Source organism: Oncorhynchus keta, unplaced genomic scaffold (genome assembly GCF_023373465.1).
Source record: "Oncorhynchus keta strain PuntledgeMale-10-30-2019 unplaced genomic scaffold, Oket_V2 Un_contig_3075_pilon_pilon, whole genome shotgun sequence".
Classification (NCBI taxonomy): Eukaryota; Metazoa; Chordata; class Actinopteri; order Salmoniformes; family Salmonidae; genus Oncorhynchus; species Oncorhynchus keta.
Genome location: NW_026287067.1, coordinates 1 through 21,926, shown reverse-complemented (window position 1 = coordinate 21,926; position 21,926 = coordinate 1). Strand labels below are relative to the sequence as shown.

The 21,926-nt window shown below is 44.7% G+C and overlaps 3 long non-coding RNA genes across 45 annotated transcripts; 1 reads left to right on the top strand and 2 right to left on the bottom strand.

The window, feature by feature from the left end:
* Window positions 1-1,681: 1,681 nt before the first annotated feature.
* On the top strand, window positions 1,682-4,447 carry LOC127923696 (uncharacterized). 43 transcript variants are annotated; one of them, XR_008115098.1, is made up of 8 exons: window positions 1,828-1,974; window positions 2,015-2,229; window positions 2,711-2,865; window positions 3,067-3,245; window positions 3,285-3,443; window positions 3,554-3,641; window positions 3,829-4,140; window positions 4,345-4,447. It is a non-coding gene; the product is annotated as an uncharacterized LOC127923696 (long non-coding RNA). The 43 variants fall into 43 exon arrangements; XR_008115107.1 differs by having other exon boundaries at window positions 3,513-3,641; XR_008115106.1 differs by lacking the exon at window positions 3,554-3,641 and adding an exon at window positions 3,483-3,553 and having other exon boundaries at window positions 4,034-4,140.
* LOC127923697 (uncharacterized) lies at window positions 4,136-6,743 on the bottom strand. Its single transcript, XR_008115129.1, has 2 exons — window positions 5,395-6,743; window positions 4,136-5,327 (listed from the first exon to the last, which is right to left on the bottom strand). It is a non-coding gene; the product is annotated as an uncharacterized LOC127923697 (long non-coding RNA).
* A 70-nt stretch (window positions 6,744-6,813) lies between these two features.
* Window positions 6,814-10,403, bottom strand: LOC127923695 (uncharacterized). Its single transcript, XR_008115078.1, has 3 exons — window positions 10,316-10,403; window positions 7,794-7,967; window positions 6,814-7,628 (listed from the first exon to the last, which is right to left on the bottom strand). It is a non-coding gene; the product is annotated as an uncharacterized LOC127923695 (long non-coding RNA).
* Window positions 10,404-21,926: the final 11,523 nt, after the last annotated feature.

Genomic DNA, 21,926 nt, shown 5'->3' with positions numbered 1-21,926 from the left:
TGATACCTAGAGTCAATGGTGCCCCGTCCCCCCTGACAATGATTTTAAAGTTTGATCATCCAGATTTGTTTACACTCTTAACAGAAAGATACGTCTCCCTGACGACCTCGGCAGCTGGTCGGAAAGATCGGATCACAATCGCTTCTTTAAAATAATAATAATCGTCCACACCTGGGGGAAAATAAATAATGTAGGTACAATCAGAATGTGGAGAAGATCAGGACACGTGTTAGCACCAGGTATAAAACAGGCCCCGAAGAAGTTAAAGCCAATATCCTCAATCAGAATGTGGAGAAGATCATGACACATGTTAGCACCAGGTATAAAACAGGCCCTGAAGGAGTTAAAGCCAATATCCTCGTGTGCGTCGGTCGACACATCAATGACATTATTTAACCTTGTATTTGTACTTCATAGTGTTAATGGTTTGTACCAGTCCTTTGTTTCATACAAGCAGCATGTCTCCGATCTGATGATCTTTTCAATATTTATACTCTTTAAGCGCCACAGGATTATTGACTATTAATAAACTGTTGACAGGAAGTGACAACGTCTCTTTGTCCTCATTCTTTGAGAAAAAAACTAAATGTAAACTAGAAGGGTCGGGATTCGATGTGAGATGTGTTCTAGACGCACGGGTCAACGTTTAACGTGAATCTCCGCAGACATCTTGGAAAACGCCTTTAAAAATGCCATGTTTTCAGCTGTGTAGTGATTTTTGCGCCATAGTTCATGTAAATAAAAATTAACATGTTCTATTGAAGAATGTTGTGATGAAGAATGTCGTGATGTTCTATTGAAGAATGTCGTGATGAAGAATGTCATGATGTTCTATTGAAGAATGTCGTGATGTTCTATTGAAGAATGTTGTGATGAAGAATGTCATGTTCTATTGAAGAATGTCGTGATGTTCTATTGAAGAATGTTGTGATGAAGAATGTCATGATGTTCTATTGAAGAATGTTGTGATGAAGAATGTTGTGATGTTCTATTGAAGAATGTTGAGATGAAGAATGTCGTGATGTTCTATTGAAGAATGTCGTGATGTTCTATTGAAGAATGTTGTGATGAAGAATGTCGTGATGTTCTATTGAAGAATGTTGTGATGAAGAATGTCGTGATGTTCTATTGAAGAATGTTGTGATGAAGAATGTCGTGATGTTCTATTGAAGAATGTTGTGATGAAGAATGTCGTGATGTTCTATTGAAGAATGTTGTGATGAAGAATGTCGTGATGTTCTATTGAAGAATGTTGTGTGTGCGCTATAGTTCATGTAAATAAAAATGTTAAGACTGCTGGACACAGCAGATCAACGAGAATTTTTATTTGTGCTACAAATTTTTTAAAAACAGATCAAACATTTTAAAATACATTTTTACTTCTTCTCAAAAAAAAAAAAAAAAAAGATTTAATAGAATAGCAAAAATACTTTCAGCAAAACACATAACACGGTCTCAACCCACCTTGAAATAGCTTTCGTTTAGCAGTGTTTATTTATTTTATTTTATGTTGGTTTTTGTGCAACAATCATAGATTTTATATAAAGACTTGTGATCAGCAGATGAGGACAAACAACATATTGAAGTGTTACATATTACCATATTGAAGTGTTACAAAAAAATTATGTCCTGATTTAGTTCTAAACAGACAGGCTAAAGCTGAGGAATAGAACCTACAGAACCTAGTACATTCCGTCAGTAGAACCACCTCTGGACCAGCACTCTACTGCCGAGACGAGAACACTAGGGGCGGGACAACTACTAGGCTACAGCACAGACACTAACAGACTACAGAGTCCGAGAGAAACAGGAGGGTGAGGAGTCACACAGGACAGAGTCAGAGAGAAACAGGAGGGTGAGGAGTCACACAGGACAGAGTCAGAGAGAAACAGGAGGGTGAGGAGTCACAGGACAGAGTCAGAGAGAAACAGGAGGGTGAGGAGTCACAGGACAGAGTCAGAGAGAAACAGGAGGGTGAGGAGTCACACAGGACAGAGTCAGAGAGAAACAGGAGGTGAGGAGTCACAGGACAGAGTCAGAGAGAAACAGGAGGGTGAGGAGTCACACAGGACAGAGTCAGAGAGAAACAGGAGGGTGAGGAGTCACACAGGACAGAGTCAGAGAGAAACAGGAGGGTGAGGAGTCACAGGACAGAGTCAGAGAGAAACAGGAGGGTGAGGAGTCACAGGACAGAGTCAGAGAGAAACAGGAGGGTGAGGAGTCAAACAGGTAGAAACAGGAGGGTGAGGAGTCACAGGACAGAGTCAGAGAGAAACAGGAGGGTGAGGAGTCACACAGGACAGAGTCAGAGAGAAACAGGAGGGTGAGGAGTCAAACAGGTAGAAACAGGAGGGTGAGGAGTCACAGGACAGTCAGAGAGAAACAGGACAGAGTCAAACAGGTAGAAACAGGAGGGTGAGGAGTCACAGGACAGTCAGAGAGAAACAGGAGGGTGAGGAGTCACAGGACAGAGTCAGAGAGAAACAGGAGGGTGAGGAGTCACACAGGACAGAGTCAGAGAGAAACAGGAGGGTGAGGAGTCACACAGGACAGAGTCAGAGAGAAACAGGAGGGTGAGGAGTCACACAGGACAGAGTCAGAGAGAAACAGGAGGGTGAGGAGTCAAACAGGACAGAGTCAGAGAGAAACAGGAGGGTGAGGAGTCAAACAGGACAGAGTCAGAGAGAAACAGGAGGGTGAGGAGTCACAGGACAGAGTCAGAGAGAAACAGGAGGGTGAGGAGTCAAACAGGACAGAGTCAGAGAGAAACAGGAGGGTGAGGAGTCAAACAGGACAGAGTCAGAGAGAAACAGGAGGGTGAGGAGTCAAACAGGACAGAGTCAGAGAGAAACAGGAGGGTGAGGAGTCACACAGGACAGAGTCAGAGAGAAACAGGAGGGTGAGGAGTCACACAGGACAGAGTCAGAGAGAAACAGGAGGGTGAGGAGTCACACAGGACAGAGTCAGAGAGAAACAGGAGGGTGAGGAGTCAAACAGGACAGAGTCAGAGAGAAACAGGAGGGTGAGGAGTCACAGGACAGAGTCAGAGAGAAACAGGAGGGTGAGGAGTCACAGGACAGAGTCAGAGAGAAACAGGAGGGTGAGGAGTCAAACAGGACAGAGTCAGAGAGAAACAGAGAGAAACAGGAGGGTGAGGAGTCACAGGACAGAGTCAGAGAGAAACAGGAGGGTGAGGAGTCACAGGACAGAGTCAGAGAGAAACAGGAGGGTGAGGAGTCAAACAGGTAGAAACAGGAGGGTGAGGAGTCACAGGACAGAGTCAGAGAGAAACAGGAGGGTGAGGAGTCACACAGGACAGAGTCAGAGAGAAACAGGAGGGTGAGGAGTCAAACAGGTAGAAACAGGAGGGTGAGGAGTCACAGGACAGTCAGAGAGAAACAGGACAGAGTCAGAGAGAAACAGGAGGGTGAGGAGTCAAACAGGTAGAAACAGGAGGGTGAGGAGTCACAGGACAGAGTCAGAGAGAAACAGGAGGGTGAGGAGTCACACAGGACAGAGTCAGAGAGAAACAGGAGGGTGAGGAGTCAAACAGGTAGAAACAGGAGGGTGAGGAGTCACAGGACAGTCAGAGAGAAACAGGACAGAGTCAGAGAGAAACAGGAGGGTGAGGAGTCAAACAGGTAGAAACAGGAGGGTGAGGAGTCACAGGACAGTCAGAGAAAACAGGAGGGTGAGGAGTCAAACAGGACAGAGTCAGAGAGAAACAGGAGGGTGAGGAGTCACAGGACAGAGTCAGAGAGAAACAGGAGGGTGAGGAGTCAAACAGGATAGAGTCAGAGAGAAACAGGAGGGTGAGGAGTCAAACAGGACAGAGTCAGAGAGAAACAGGAGGGTGAGGAGTCAAACAGGACAGAGTCAGAGAGAAACAGGAGGGTGAGGAGTCAAACAGGACAGAGTCAGAGAGAAACAGGAGGGTGAGGAGTCAAACAGGACAGAGTCAGAGAGAAACAGGAGGGTGAGGAGTCAAACAGGACAGAGTCAGAGAGAAACAGGAGGGTGAGGAGTCAAACAGGACAGAGTCAGAGAGAAACAGGAGGGTGAGGAGTCAAACAGGACAGAGTCAGAGAGAAACAGGAGGGTGAGGAGTCAAACAGGACAGAGTCAGAGAGAAACAGGAGGGTGAGGAGTCACACAGGACAGAGTCAGAGAGAAACAGGAGGGTGAGGAGTCACACAGGACAGAGTCAGAGAGAAACAGGAGGGTGAGGAGTCAAACAGGACAGAGTCAGAGAGAAACAGGAGGGTGAGGAGTCAAACAGGACAGAGTCAGAGAGAAACAGGAGGGTGAGGAGTCAAACAGGACAGAGTCAGAGAGAAACAGGAGGTGAGGAGTCACAGGACAGAGTCAGAGAGAAACAGGAGGGTGAGGAGTCACAGGACAGAGTCAGAGAGAAACAGGAGGGTGAGGAGTCACAGGACAGAGTCAGAGAGAAAGAAAAAGGGAGAGTCAGATTATTATAATTTATTTTTTTAAGTTATAAATTGTAGCTGTGTAGTTAAGTTGAGTTGGTCCCACCTTTCAATTCCCCTGACAAAAAAAGGTTATTCCTGCTTACAGAGTATTACAGTCTTGTTTATTCTGTAACGTTGCAGAGAGAGAAGCACGTTTCAGATCAGGACATGGGGTTTGTTGACTTGTAGGGAAGGGAGATGGAAGTTATAGCCTTCTGGAGGTCTGCAGTAGTGCACTATGTAGGGTACAGAATGCCATTAGGGAAGCAGGCTTCCAGAAGGTTCTACCTCCTTCCCTGCAAGTCACAAACACCCATGTACCGATCTGAAACGCGCTTCTCTCTCTGCAACGTTTACAAAATAAAAGTCCTGTTCTGAAGCAACATTACAAAATAAAAGTCCTGTTCTGAAGCAGTCTGCAACGTTACAAAATAAAAGTCCTGTTCTGAAGCAGTCTGCAACATTACAAAATAAAAGTCCTGTTCTGATGCAGTCTGCAACATTACAAAATAAAAGTCCTGTTCTGATGCAGTCTGCAACATTACAAAATAAAAGTCCTGTTCTGAAGCAGTCTGCAACAAGCAGTCTGCAACATTACAAAATAAAAGTCCTGTTCTGAAAGCAGTCTGCAACATTACAAAATAAAGTCTTCCTCCTTAACATTAAAAACATTCTTTAATGGTAAAAGTAAAAGTTCCCTAGATAAAACAACAAGAAAAAATTAGAAATATTTAAGGCTTTTTAAAGGGATGAAATGATAATGCTAAAATATTAAACTGTACACACAGCTGAGATCCACACCTGGGGTCACACAGCTGAGATCCACACCTGGGGTCACACAGCTGAGATCCACACCTGGGGTCACACAGCTGAGATCCACAACTGGGGTCACACAGCTGAGATCCACACCTGGGATCCACACCTGGGGTCACACAGCTGAGATCCACACCTGGGGTCACACAGCTGAGATCCACACCTGGGGTCACACAGCTGAGATCCACACCTGGGGTCACACAGCTGAGATCCACACCTGGGGTCACACAGCTGAGATCCACAGAGTAGTACAGAGTATTATAGTATCATATCACCTGTGTGACCCAGGTGTGGTATACAGTATTATAGTATAGTACAGAGTATGATAGTATAGTACAGAGTATTATAGTATAGTACAGAGTATTATAGTATAGTACAGAGTATTATAGTACAGAGTATTATAGTATAGTACAGCATAGTATAGTATAGTACAGAGTATTATAGTATAGTACAGAGTATTATAGTATAGTACAGAGTATTAGAGTATTATAGTACAGTACAGAGTATTATAGCATAGTACAGAGTATTATAGTATAGTACAGAGTATTATAGTATAGTACAGAGTATTATAGTACAGTACAGAGTATTATAGTACAGAGTATTATAGTACAGAGTATTATAGTATAGTACAGAGTATTATAGTACAGAGTATTATAGTATAGTACAGAGTATTATAGTACAGTACAGAGTATTATAGTACAGAGTATTATAGTACAGAGTATTATAGTATAGTACAGAGTATTATAGTACAGTACAGAGTATTATAGTACAGCACAGAGTATTATATTATAGTACAGAGTATTATAGTACAGAGTATTATATTATAGTACAGAGTATTATAGTACAGAGTATTATATTATAGTACAGAGTATTATAGTATAGTACAGAGTATTATAGTATAGTACAGAGTATTATACTACAGTACAGAGTATTATAGTACAGAGTATTATAGTACAGTACAGAGTATTATAGTATAGCACAGAGTATTATATTATAGTACAGAGTATTATATTATAGTACATAGTATTATAGTACAGTACAGAGTATTTGCAGTGTGTGTCGTTGACCCAGGTTAGAACTCAGCACCTAATGATGAAATTAAACACAATCAGATCGTCTAAATTAGATTAGCCTCCTCCCTCCTCTCCTCTTTCCTCTCTTCCTCCCTCCTCTCCTCTCCTCCGAACACACACCGGGTCCTGCAGGGCCCCTCCTCTCCTGAGCCACAGTGTCTGCTGGTCCTTACCTCAAACCTAAAGCAGTACACTATGTTGGGAGTAGGGCTCTGGTCTGAGGCAGTACACTATGTTGGGAGTAGGGCTCTGGTCTGAGGCAGTACACTATGTTGGGAGTAGGGCTCTGGTCTGAGGCAGTACACTATGTTGGGAGTAGGGCTCTGGTCTGAGGCAGTACACTATGTTGGGAGTAGGGCTCTGGTCTGAGGCAGTACACTATGTTGGGAGTCTGAGGGCTCTGGTCTGAGTACACTATGCAGTACACTATGTAGGGCTCTGGTCTGAGGCAGTAGGGCTCTGGTCTGAGGCAGTACACTATGTTGGGAGTAGGGCTCTGGTCTGAGGCAGTACACTATGTTGGGAGTAGGGCTCTGGTCTGAAGCAGTACACTATGTTGGGAGTAGGGCTCTGGTCTGAGGCAGTACACTATGTTGGGAGTAGGGCTCTGGTCTGAGGCAGTACACTATGTTGGGAGTAGGGCTCTGGTCTGAAGCAGTACACTATGTTGGGAGTAGGGCTCTGGTCTGAGGCAGTACACTATGTTGGGAGTAGGGCTCTGGTCTGAGGCAGTACACTATGTTGGGAGTAGGGCTCTGGTCTGAGGCAGTACACTATGTTGGGAGTAGGGCTCTGGTCTCAAACAGTATGGGACACAAGCCTTTATCTACTAGGTGACACCTGGGGGACCCAGGGGTCAGAGGGTGAACCAGCAGACACTGGGACCCAGGGGTCAGAGGGTGAACCAGCAGACACTGGGACCCAGGGGTCAGAGGGTGAACCAGCAGACACTGGGACCCAGGGGTCAGACTGGTGAGATGGTTCACCCAGAGAGGCTCCTCCTCCTCCTCCTCCTCTAGACACCAGGTCAGGGGGTTAGAGTTCAGCAGTTCTACATTCTGTTGTCGTGTGGCTGAGAACTCATGGCCACGATGACTGGCTGCTGAATGGGGGGAGGAGCCGCCTCGTCCTCCTCCATCTTAGGCCTCTTAGCCTGGGGGTCGCCTGGCACCTCCGGCCCAATATCAGGCCCCGCGCTGGGCTGTCTGCTCACCAGGACTGGGGGAGCTGGAGGCCTGGGCTGCCAGGATCTGGAGAGGACTGGTCAGAGCTGGGGATGGGGATGGGAGGGAGGGGAGGTGAGGAAGAGGAAAGAGGAAGGACAGAGTCAATACAACACCATAATGAGACATAACTCACCATGCATCAAATCAAATTAACATACCAACCATCTCAACAAAAAAAACAACAACACCGGTTGCTAAGGTAGCCGTACCGTAAGCGTTGGCGACGCCGGTAGCCGCGGCGACGGCGGCGGTGTGTTTGCCGTTCTGAGTGACAGGGCGGACAGGAAGTTGGTGCAGCCCCAGAGATAGGCCACGCCCCTCTGACCCCTGTTGAGCTCCCTCCAACGACTGGATCACTCGCTCCCTGTTCTGCTGCTGCGAGTCTGGGGGAGAAATGTATTAATATAATTAATAATAATAATAATAATAATAATAATTAATTAATTAATATTAACACCGATATAAAACAACATGTAAAGTGTTTTGTTGAAGCTGAAATAAAAGATCCCAGAAGATGTGCCATACGTACAAAAATGATGATTTCTATAAAATTTTGTGCACAAATTTGTTTACGTCACCTGTTAGTGAGCATCTCTCCTTGTGTCGAGATAATCCATCCACCCGACAGGTGTGGCATGTCAAGGAGCCGATTAAAACGGCATGATCATTACACAGGTGCACCTTGTGCTGGGGACAATAAAAGGCCCCTCCAAAATGTGCAGTTTTTTTGTTTGTCACACATCACAACGCAACGCAAACAGGCGTCTCAAGTTGAGGGAGCGTGGAATCGGCATGCTGACTGCAGGGAATGTCCGCCAGAGAATTGAATGTTCATTTCTCTACCATGAGCCACCTCCAACGTGATGAAGCCAAAAATGGCCACTGGCCTCGCTGGAGAAGCAGTCACCTCATGTTTCAGCATGATAATGTACCAGAGCCCCATGTTGCAAGGATCTGTACACAGTTCCTGGAAGATGAAAATGTCCCAGTTCTTCCACGGCCTGCAGACTCACCTTCATTTTTTAAAATGTTAAAGTGACATATCTGTGTCTTTGTTCCCAGTCATGTGAAATCCATAGATTAGATTAATTTATTTCAGATGGACTAATTTCCTTATATGAACTGTAACTTGAGTAAAATCTTGGAAATTGTTGCATATATATATGCATATATATATATATAAACCCAGTTTATTTATTTTTTTCAAATGACTTCAGTGCCTATAAAGAATGATCCTTCCGCAGGTTCACCTACGGAAACCTTGATACGACTTTTACTTCCTCTAGATAGTCAAGTTTGATCGTCTTCTCGGCGCTATATTATATATATATATATATATATATATATATATATATATATATATATATATATATATATATATATATATATATATATAAATAAACAGGGAAAAGGAGTTCCTGGATTATATTATACACCTATTTATGTCAACTTTAACTTTGGAGGTCAGATTTAGAATAAAATCAACCGATTGAAAACAAACAGCAGCCGTGAAAAAAGAAAAGTACCTGTAAATAAAAATAAAATAAATACACACATATATGTATGTATGTATGTATATATGTATGTATGTATGTATGTATGTATGTATGTATGTATGTATGTATGTATGTATATATATATATATATATATACACACACATATACATATACACATATATATACATATATACACATATTTTTTATTTTAATTTTACCTTTATTTAACCAGGCAAGTCAGTTAAGAACAAATTCTTATTTTCAATGACGGCCTGGGAACAGTGGGTTAACTGCCTGTTCAGGGGCAGAACGACAGAACGATATATACATATACATACATATATATATATATACATATACCTCTCTCATGGGGAGAAATATATCGGAAATTGCTTTATTATTTTTATTTTTTTCTTATCACTTATTTTTCTTAAAACTGCATTGTTAGTCAGCGTAAGGTCTACTACACCTGTTGTATTCGGTGACTGTGACAAATACAATTTGATTTGACATGTCTGGGTGAGAGAACACACAGTATTCAGATTCACTCACATTTGCTTTCTCATTATGGGGCATTGTGTGGCGATTGAGTATTTTTGTAATATATATATATATATATATACATCTTTTTTAAAATAAGTGATACAATTGATCACGAGGCGATGTCAATTCTATAGGTGTCCTTCTTGAAATACTGTCCTACAGTATTCCATTTTCAGTGATCAGATTTTCCTGCACTTTTCGATGAAACGCACGTTCTGTTATAGTCACAGCCGTGATTTAACCAGTTTTAGAAACGTCTGAGTGTTTTCTATCTACACATACTAATCATATGCATATACTATATTCCTGGCATGAATAGCAGGGCGCTGAAATGTTGCGCGATTTTTAACAAAAAGCTGCGAAAAGCTGCTTAAATTCTCGACATCCCTAACAAGAATAAGGCTGTAATATAAAATGTTGAAAAAGTCAAGGGGCCTTAAAACTTTCCCAGAAGGCACCGTTTATACACAGTATCCATCTGATCCATAAGGAACCCTATAAACCCTCAGCACAATACACTCGTGGAGATTTCAAAGGATTTGATTGGTGTAAGCAATATGGTTCCATTTCTACCTAGCCTATCAGAGGGCGAGGTAGAACTATTGCCATATTACTAATCACTGGTCAAATCCTCTCAGATTGTAGGGTCTAGGAGGGTTCATTTGGGATTGGGGTCACAATGCAGCCGTACCTCTCTGCTCGCCGGTGCCCTCTGCTCCCTGCTGGCCAGCGCCAGTATTACCACGACTCTGGCCCCCGCCGGGGTGAGGATGTACCCGTTTGGGGGTGGGAGGCCGTAGCCGTGGTGACCAGACGGAGCATGGTGAGGGTGTTGGGTGGGCTCTGCAGCATGTGGAGGGTCTGTCCCCAGCGACTCCGGGGCCCGAGAACAAGGCCAGGGTTTACCCATCCCCGAGGGCAGGGGGTGGGGCGGGGCGGCCATGATCACAGGCTGGCCATGTACTGGAGAACCTGGGGGACACACACACACACTGTCTTTAGTTGTCTGAGCATCTGTAGATGCCTTCCTACCTGGGGAGCTCTGTATCTAGTGAGGAGGACAGGTTATGGTGTAGATGTGTCTCTACCTGGGGAGCTCTGTATCTAGTGAGGAGGACAGGTTATGGTGTAGATGTGTCTCTACCTGGGGAGCTCTGTATCTAGTGAGGACAGGTTATGGTGTAGATGTGTCTCTACCTGGGGAGCTCTGTATCTAGTGAGGACAGGTTATGGTGTAGATGTGTCTCTACCTGGGGAGCTCTGTATCTAGTGAGGACAGGTTATGGTGTAGATGTGTCTCTACCTGGGGAGCTCTGTATCTAGTGAGGAGGACAGGTTATGGTGTAGATGTGTCTCTACCTGGGGAGCTCTGTATCTAGTGAGGACAGGTTATGGTGTAGATGTGTCTCTACCTGGGGAGCTCTGTATCTAGTGAGGAGGACAGGTTATGGTGTAGATGTGTCCCTACCTGGGGAGCTCTGTATCTAGTGAGGAGGACAGGTTATGGTGTAGATGTGTCTCTACCTGGGGAGCTCTGTATCTAGTGAGGAGGACAGGTTATAGTGTAGATGTGTCTCTACCTGGGGAGCTCTGTATCTAGTGAGGAGGACAGGTTATGGTGTAGATGTGTCTCTACCTGGGGAGCTCTGTATCTAGTGAGGAGGACAGGTTATAGTGTAGATGTGTCCCTACCTGGGGAGCTCTGTATCTAGTGAGGACAGGTTATGGTGTAGATGTGTCTCTACCTGGGGAGCTCTGTATCTAGTGAGGACAGGTTATGGTGTAGATGTGTCCCTACCTGGGGAGCTCTGTATCTAGTGAGGAGGACAGGTTATGGTGTAGATGTGTCTCTACCTGGGGAGCTCTGTATCTAGTGAGGAGGACAGGTTATGGTGTAGATGTGTCTCTACCTGGGGAGCTCTGTATCTAGTGAGGACAGGTTATGGTGTAGATGTGTCTCTACCTGGGGAGCTCTGTATCTAGTGAGGAGGACAGGTTATGGTGTAGATGTGTCTCTACCTGGGGAGCTCTGTATCTAGTGAGGAGGACAGGTTATGGTGTAGATGTGTCTCTACCTGGGGAGCTCTGTATCTAGTGAGGAGGACAGGTTATGGTGTAGATGTGTCTCTACCTGGGGAGCTCTGTATCTAGTGAGGACAGGTTATGGTGTAGATGTGTCTCTACCTGGGGAGCTCTGTATCTAGTGAGGACAGGTTATGGTGTAGATGTGTCCCTACCTGGGGAGCTCTGTATCTAGTGAGGACAGGTTATGGTGTAGATGTGTCCCTACCTGGGGAGCTCTGTATCTAGTGAGGAGGACAGGTTATGGTGTAGATGTGTCTCTACCTGGGGAGCTCTGTATCTAGTGAGGACAGGTTATGGTGTAGATGTGTCTCTACCTGGGGAGCTCTGTATCTAGTGAGGACAGGTTATGGTGTAGATGTGTCCCTACCTGGGGAGCTCTGTATCTAGTGAGGACAGGTTATGGTGTAGATGTGTCTCTACCTGGGGAGCTCTGTATCTAGTGAGGACAGGTTATGGTGTAGATGTGTCTCTACCTGGGGAGCTCTGTATCTAGTGAGGACAGGTTATGGTGTAGATGTGTCTCTACCTGGGGAGCTCTGTATCTAGTGAGGACAGGTTATGGTGTAGATGTGTCTCTACCTGGGGAGCTCTGTATCTAGTGAGGACAGGTTATGGTGTAGATGTGTCTCTACCTGGGGAGCTCTGTATCTAGTGAGGAGGACAGGTTATGGTGTAGATGTGTCTCTACCTGGGGAGCTCTGTATCTAGTGAGGAGGACAGGTTATGGTGTAGATGTGTCTCTACCTGGGGAGCTCTGTATCTAGTGAGGACAGGTTATGGTGTAGATGTGTCTCTACCTGGGGAGCTCTGTATCTAGTGAGGACAGGTTATAGTGTAGATGTGTCCCTACCTGGGGAGCTCTGTATCTAGTGAGGACAGGTTATGGTGTAGATGTGTCCCTACCTGGGGAGCTCTGTATCTAGTGAGGAGGACAGGTTATGGTGTAGATGTGTCTCTACCTGGGGAGCTCTGTATCTAGTGAGGACAGGTTATGGTGTAGATGTGTCTCTACCTGGGGAGCTCTGTATCTAGTGAGGACAGGTTATGGTGTAGATGTGTCCCTACCTGGGGAGCTCTGTATCTAGTGAGGACACCTTACTGAGAGAGAGACAGGTTATGGTGTAGATGTGTCTCTACCTGGGGAGCTCTGTATCTAGTGAGGACAGGTTATGGTGTAGATGTGTCTCTACCTGGGGAGCTCTGTATCTAGTGAGGACAGGTTATGGTGTAGATGTGTCTCTACCTGGGGAGCTCTGTATCTAGTGAGGAGGACAGGTTATGGTGTAGATGTGTCCCTACCTGGGGAGCTCTGTATCTAGTGAGGACAGGTTATGGTGTAGATGTGTCTCTACCTGGGGAGCTCTGTATCTAGTGAGGAGGACAGGTTATGGTGTAGATGTGTCTCTACCTGGGGAGCTCTGTATCTAGTGAGGACAGGTTATGGTGTAGATGTGTCTCTACCTGGGGAGCTCTGTATCTAGTGAGGAGGACAGGTTATGTGTAGATGTGTTCCTACCTGGGGAGCTCTGTATCTAGTGAGGAGGACAGGTTATGGTGAGATGTGTCTCTACCTGGGGAGCTCTGTATCTAGTGAGGACAGGTTATGGTGTAGATGTGTCTCTACCTGGGGAGCTCTGTATCTAGTGAGAGGACAGGTTATGGTGTAGATGTGTCTCTACCTGGGGAGCTCTGTATCTAGTGAGGACAGGTTATGGTGTAGATGTGTCTCTACCTGGGGAGCTCTGTATCTAGTGAGGAGGACAGGTTATGGTGTAGATGTGTCCCTACCTGGGAGCTCTGTATTCTAGTGAGGAGGACAGGTTATGGTGTAGATGTGTCTCTACCTGGGGAGCTCTGTATCTAGTGAGGAGGACAGGTTATGGTGTAGATGTGTCTCCAACACCTACCTGGGGAGCTCTGTGTCTAGTGAGGAGGACAGGTTATAGTGTAGATGTGTCTCTACCTGGGGAGCTCTGTATCTGAGAGGAGGACAGGTTATGGTGTAGATGTGTTCCTACCTGGGGAGCTCTGTATCTAGTGAGGACAGGTTATGGTGTAGATGTGTCTCAACCACCTTATGGGGAGCTCTGTATCTAGTGAGGAGGACAGGTTATGGTGTAGAATGTCTCTACCTGGGGAGCTCTGTATCTAGTGAGGACAGGTTATGGTGTAGATGTGTCTCTCACCTGGGGAGCTCTGTATCTAGTGAGGAGGACAGGTTATGGTGTAGATGTGTCTCTACCTGGGAGCTCTGTGTCTAGTGAGGAGGACAGGTTATGAGAGAGTGTAGATGTGTCTCCAATCACCTGGGGAGCTTACTGTTCTAGTGAGGAGGACAGGTTATGGTGTAGATGTGTTCCTACCTGGGGAGCTCTGTATCTAGTGAGGAGGACAGGTTATGGTGTAGATGTGTCTCTACCTGGGGAGCTCTGTATCTAGTGAGGACAGGTTACTGGTGTAGATGTGTCTCTACCTGGGGAGCTCTGTAATCTAGTGAGGAGGACAGGTTATGGTGTAGATGTGTCTCTACCTGGGGAGCTCTGTATCTAGTGAGGAGGACAGGTTATGGTGTAGATGTGTCTCTACCTGGGAGCTCTGTATCTAGTGAGGACAGGTTATGGTGTAGATGTGTCTCTACCTGGGGAGCTCTGTATCTAGTGAGGACAGGTTATGGTGTAGATGTGTCTCTACCTGGGGCGCTCCAATCATCTAGTGAGGAGGACAGGTTATGGTGTAGATGTGTCTCTACCTGGGGAGCTCTGTGTCTAGTGAAGGACAGGTTATGGTGTAGATGTGTCTCTCACCTGGGGAGCTCTGTATCTAGTGAGGAGGACAGGTTATGGTGTAGATGTGTCTCTACCTGGGGAGCTCTGTATCTAGTGAGGAGGACTTATGGTGTAGATGTGTCTCTACCTGGGAGCTCTGTATCTAGTGAACAGGTTATGGTGTAGATGTGTCTCTACCTGGGGAGCTCTGTATCTAGTGAGGACAGGTTATGGTGTAGATGTGTCTCTACCTGGGAGCTCTGTATCTTAGTGAGGAGGACAGGTTATGGTGTAGATGTGTCTCTACCTGGGGAGCTCTGTATCTAGTGAGGAGGACAGGTTATGGTGTAGATGTGTCTCTACCTGGGGAGCTCTGTATCTAGTGAGGACAGGTTATGGTGTAGATGTGTCTCTACCTGGGGGCGCTCTGTTCTAGTGAGGACAGGTTATGGTGTAGATGTGTCTCTACCTGGGGAGCTCTGTATCTAGTGAGGACAGGTTATGGTGTAGATGTGTCTCACACCTGGGGAGCTCTGTATCTAGTGAGGACAGGTTATGGTGTAGATGTGTCTCTACCTGGGAGCTCTGTATCTCAGTGAGGACAGGTTATGTGTAGATGTGTCTCACCTGGGGAGCTTACTGTGTTCTATCTCAGTGAGGAGGACAGGTTATGGTGTAGATGTGTCTCTACCTGGGGAGCTCTGTATCTAGTGAGGAGGACAGGTTACTGGTGTAGATGTGTCTCTACCTGGGGAGCTCTGTATCTAGTGAGGACAGGTTATGGTGTAGATGTGTCTCTACCTGGGGAGCTCTGTATCTAGTGAGGACAGGTTATGGTGTAGATGTGTCTCTACCTGGGGAGCTCTGTGTTCTATCCAATCACACCTTACTGAGATCTAGTGAGGACACCTTATGGTGTAGATGTGTCTCTACCTGGGAGCTCTGTATCTAGTGAGGACAGGTTATGGTGTAGATGTGTCTCTACCTGGGGAGCTCTGTATCTACTGAGAGAGGACAGGTTACTGGTGTAGATGTGTCTCACACCTGGGAGCTCTGTATCTAGTGAGGACAGGTTATGGTGTAGATGTGTCTCTACCTCACACTCTGTATCTAGTGAGGACAGGTTATGGTGTAGATGTGTCTCTACCTGGGAGCTCTGTATCTAGTGAGGACTGAGAGAGGTTATAGTGTAGATGTGTCTCTACCTGGGGAGCTCTGTATCTAGTGAGGACAGGTTATGGTGTAGATGTGTCTATCCTACCTGGGGAGCTCTGTATCTAGTGAGGACAGGTTATGGTGTAGATGTGTCTCTACCTGGGGAGCTCTGTATCTAGTGAGGAGACAGGTTATGGTGTAGATGTGTCCCTACCTGGGGAGCTCTGTATCTAGTGAGGACAGGTTATGGTGTAGATGACTGTCTCTACCTGGGGAGCTCTGTATCTAGTGAGGACAGGTTATGGTGTAGATGTGTCTCTACCTGGGGAGCTCTGTATCTAGTGAGAGAGGACAGGTTATGGTGTAGATGTCACACTCTACCTGGGGAGCTCTGTGTCTATCCAATCACACCTTACTGGTGTAGATGTGTCTCACACCTGGGGGAGCTCTGTGTCTAGTCCAGGATCAGGTTATGGTGTAGATGTGTCTCTACCTGGGGAGCTCTGTACTAGAAGAGGACTTATGTGTTCTGTGTCACACCTGGGGAGCTCTGTATCTAGTGAGGACCTTACTTATGGTGACTTAGATGTTCTATCCAATGGGGACTCTGTACTGAGAGAGGACAGGTTATGGTGTAGATGTATCTCTCACACTGAGAGAGCTCTGTATCTAGTCCAATCACACCTTATGGTGTAGATGTGTCTCTACCTGGGGAGCTCTGTATCTAGTGAGAGAGAGAGACTTACTGTGTTCTATCCAATTACTAGAGAGTAGATGTGTCTCACACCTGGGGAGCTCTGTATCTATGAATCACCTTACTGAGAGTAGATGTGTTCTATCCAATGGGGACCTGTACTGAGTGAGAGACTTATGGTGTTCTATGTGTCTCTACCTGAGGAGAGCTCTGTATCTAGTCCAATCACACCTTATGGAGAGAGAGAGAGACTGGTCTACCTGGGGAGCTCTGTATCTCACACCTGAGGAGAGGTTATAGTGTTCTATCCAATCACACCTCACTGGCGACTCTGTGTTCTATCCAATCACACCTTACTGAGAGGAGAGCCAGTGTTGTATCCAATCACACCTTACTGGTGGAGAGACTTACTGTGTTCTATCCCTCACCTTACTGAGAGAGACACTCTGGGTTCTAAATCACACCTTACTGAGAGAGAGGAGACCCTACTGTGTTCTATCAATCAACTGAGAGAGAGACACTCTATCACAGACTGAGAGAGAGACTTTTCACTGGTTATCCAATCACACCTTACTGAGAGAGACTTACTGTGTTCACACTTACTGTGTTCTATCCAATCACACTTACTGAGAGAGAGACTTACTGTGTTCTATCCAATCACACCTTACTGAGAGAGACTTACCAATCACCTTCTATCTGAATCACACCTTACTCCAGAGAGAGAGAGACTTACTGTGTTCTATCCAATCACACCTTACTGAGAGAGAGACTTACTGTGTTCTATCCAATCACACCTTACTGAGAGAGAGAGACTTACTGTGTTCTATCCAACACCTTACTGAGAGAGAGACTTACTGTGTTCTCCAATCACACCTTACTGAGAGAGAGACTTACTGTGTTCTATCCAATCACACCTTACTGAGAGAGAGACTTACTGTGTTCTATCCAATCACACCTTACTGAGAGAGAGACTTACTGTGTTCTATCCAATCACACCTTACTGAGAGAGAGACTTACTGTGTTCTATCCAATCACACCTTACTGAGAGAGAGACTTACTGTGTTCTATCCAATCACACCTTACTGAGAGAGAGACTTACTGTGTTCTATCCAATCACACCTTACTGAGAGAGACTTACTGTGTTCTATCCAATCACACCTTACTGAGAGAGACTTACTGTGTTCTATCCAATCACACCTTACTGAGAGAGAGACTTACTGTGTTCTATCCAATCACACCTTACTGAGAGAGAGACTTACTGTGTTCTATCCAATCACACCTTACTGAGAGAGAGACTTACTGTGTTCTATCCAATCACACCTTACTGAGAGAGAGACTTACTGTGTTCTATCCAATCACACCTTACTGAGAGAGAGAGACTTACTGTGTTCTATCCAATCACACCTTACTGAGAGAGAGACTTACTGTGTTCTATCCAATCACACCTTACTGAGAGAGAGACTTACTGTGTTCTATCCAATCACACCTTACTGAGAGAGAGACTTACTGTGTTCTGTCAATCTTACTGTGTTCTATCCAATCACACCTTACTGAGAGAGAGACTTACTGTGTTCTATCCAATCACACCTTACTGAGAGAGAGACTTACTCACACCTTACTGAGAGAGAGACTGTTCTATCCAATCACACCTTACTGAGAGAGAGAGACTTACTGTGTTCTATCCAATCACACCTTACTGAGAGAGAGAGACTTACTGTGTTCTATCCAATCACACCTTACTGAGAGAGAGACTTACTGTGTTCTATCCAATCACACCTTACTGAGAGAGAGAGACTTACTGTGTTCTATCCAATCACACCTTACTGAGAGAGAGAGACTTACTGTGTTCTATCCAATCACACCTTACTGAGAGAGAGAGACTTACTGTGTTCTATCCAATCACACCTTACTGAGAGAGAGACTTACTGTGTTCTATCCAATCACACCTTACTGAGAGAGAGACTTACTGTGTTCTATCCAATCACACCTTACTGAGAGAGAGACTTACTGTGTTCTATCCAATCACACCTTACTGAGAGAGAGAGACTTACTGTGTTCTATCCAATCACACCTTACTGAGAGAGAGACTTACTGTGTTCTATCCAATCACACCTTACTGAGAGAGAGACTTACTGTGTTCTATCCAATCACACCTTACTGAGAGAGAGACTTACTGTGTTCTATCCAATCACACCTTACTGAGAGAGAGAGACTTACTGTGTTCTATCCAATCACACCTTACTGAGAGAGAGACTTACTGTGTTCTATCCAATCACACCTTACTGAGAGAGAGACTTACTGTGTTCTATCCAATCACACCTTACTGAGAGAGAGACTTACTGTGTTCTATCCAATCACACCTCACTGAGAGAGAGACTTACTGTGTTCTATCCAATCACACCTTACTGAGAGAGAGACTTACTGTGTTCTATCAATCACACCTTACTGAGAGAGAGACTTACTGTGTTCTATCCAATCACACCTTACTGAGAGAGAGAGACTTACTGTGTTCTATCCAATCACCTTACCTTACTGAATCACACCTTACTGAGAGAGAGACTTACTGTGTTCTATCCAATCACACCTTACTGAGAGAGAGACTTACTGTGTTCTATCCAATCACACCTTACTGAGAGAGAGAGACTTACTGTGTTCTATCCAATCACACCTTACTGAGAGAGAGAGACTTACTGTGTTCTGTGTCACCTTACTGAGAGAGACTTACCAATCACACCTTACTGAGAGAGAGACTTACTGTGTTCTATCCAATCACACCTTACTGAGAGAGAGAGACTTACTGTGTTCTATCCAATCACACCTTACTGAGAGAGAGAGACTTACTGTGTTCTATCCAATCACACCTTACTGAGAGAGAGAGACTTACTGTGTTCTATCCAATCACACCTTACTGAGAGAGAGACTTACTGTGTTCTATCCAATCACACCTTACTGAGAGAGAGACTTACTGTGTTCTATCCAATCACACCTTACTGAGAGAGAGACTTACTGTGTTCTATCCAATCACACCTTACTGAGAGAGAGACTTACTGTGTTCTATCCAATCACACCTTACTGAGAGAGAGACTTACTGTGTTCTATCCAATCACACCTTACTGAGAGAGAGACTTACTGTGTTCTATCCAATCACACCTTACTGAGAGAGAGACTTACTGTGTTCTATCCAATCACACCTTACTGAGAGAGAGACTTACTGTGTTCTATCCAATCACACCTTACTGAGAGAGAGACTTACTGTGTTCTATCCAATCACACCTTACTGAGAGAGAGACTTACTGTGTTCTATCCAATCACACCTTACTGAGAGAGAGAGACTTACTGTGTTCTATCCAATCACACCTTACTGAGAAGACTTACTGTGTTCTAGAATCACACCTTACTGAGAGACTTACTGTGTTCTATCCAATCACACCTTACTGAGAGAGAGACTTACTGTGTTCTATCCAATCACACCTTACTGAGAGAGAGACTTACTGTGTTCTATCCAATCACACCTTACTGAGAGAGACTTACTGTGTTCTATCCAATCACACCTTACTGAGAGAGAGACTTACTGTGTTCTATCCAATCACACCTTACTGAGAGAGAGACTTACTGTGTTCTATCCAATCACACCTTACTGAGAGAGAGACTTACTGTGTTCTATCCAATCACACCTTACTGAGAGAGAGAGACTTACTGTGTTCTATCCAATCACCTTACTGAGAGAGAGACTTTACTGTGTTCTATCCAATCACACCTTACTGAGAGAGAGACTTACTGTGTTCTATCCAATCACACCTTACTGAGAGAGACTTACTGTTCTATCAATCACACCTTACTGAGAGAGAGAGACTTACTGTGTTCTATCCAATCACACCTTACTGAGAGAGAGACTTACTGTGTTCAATCATCCAATCAATCACCTTACTGAGAGAGAGACTTACTGTGTTCTATCCAATCACACCTTACTGAGAGAGAGAGACTTACTGTGTTCTATCCAATCACACTTACTGAGAGAGAGACTTACTGAGAGAGACTTACTGTGTTCTATCCAATCACACTGAGAGAGAGACTTACTGTGTTCTATCCAATCACACCTTACTGAGAGAGAGAGACTTACTGTGTTCTATCCAATCACCTTACTGAGAGAGAGAGACTTACTGTGTTCTATCCAATCACACCTTACTGAGAGAGAGAGACTTAGACACCTTACTGAGAGAGACTTACTGTTTCTATCCAATCACACCTTACTGAGAGAGAGACTTACTGTGTTCTATCCAATCACACCTTACTGAGAGAGAGACTTACTGTGTTCTATCCAATCACACCTTACTGAGAGAGACTTACTGTGTTCTATCCAATCACACCTTACTGAGAGAGACTTACTGTGTTCTATCCAATCACACCTTACTGAGAGAGAGACTTACTGTGTTCTATCCAATCACACCTTACTGAGAGAGAGACTTACTGTGTTCTATCCAATCACACCTTACTGAGAGAGAGACTTACTGTGTTCTATCCAATCACACCTTACTGAGAGAGAGACTTACTGTGTTCTATCCAATCACACCTTACTGAGAGAGAGACTTACTGTGTTCTATCCAATCACACCTTACTGAGAGAGAGACTTACTGTGTTCTATCCAATCACACCTTACTGAGAGAGACTTACTGAGACTTACTGTGTTCTATCCAATCACACCTTACTGAGAGAGAGACTTACTGTGTTCTATCCAATCACACCTTACTGAGAGAGAGACTTACTGTGTTCTATCCAATCACACCTTACTGAGAGAGAGACTTACTGTGTTCTATCCAATCACACCTTACTGAGAGAGAGACTTACTGTGTTCTATCCAATCACACCTTACTGAGAGAGAGACTTACTGTGTTCTATCCAATCACACCTTACTGAGAGAGAGACTTACTGTGTTCTATCCAATCACACCTTACTGAGAGAGAGACTTACTGTGTTCTATCCAATCACACCTTACTGAGAGAGAGACTTACTGTGTTCTATCCAATCACACCTTACTGAGAGAGAGACTTACTGTGTTCTATCCAATCACACCTTACTGAGAGAGAGACTTACTGTGTTCTATCCAATCACACCTTACTGAGAGAGAGAGACTTACTGTGTTCTATCCAATCACACCTTACTGAGAGAGAGAGAGAGACTTACTGTGTTCTATCCAATCACACCTTACTGAGAGAGAGAGAGACTTACTGTGTTCTATCCAATCACACCTTACTGAGAGAGAGAGAGACTTACTGTGTTCTATCCAATCACACCTTACTGAGAGAGAGACTTACTGTGTTCTATCCAATCACACCTTACTGAGAGAGAGAGTGTTCTATCCAATCACCTTACTGAGAAGACTTACTGACTTACTGTGTTCTATCCAATCACACCTTACTGAGAGAGACTTACTGTGTTCTATCCAATCACACCTTACTGAGAGAGAGACTTACTGTGTTCTATCCAATCACACCTTACTGAGAGAGAGTGTTCTATCCAATCACACCTTACTGAGAGAAGACTTACTGTGTTCTATCCAATCACACCTTACTGAGAGAGAGACTTACTGTGTTCTATCCAATCAC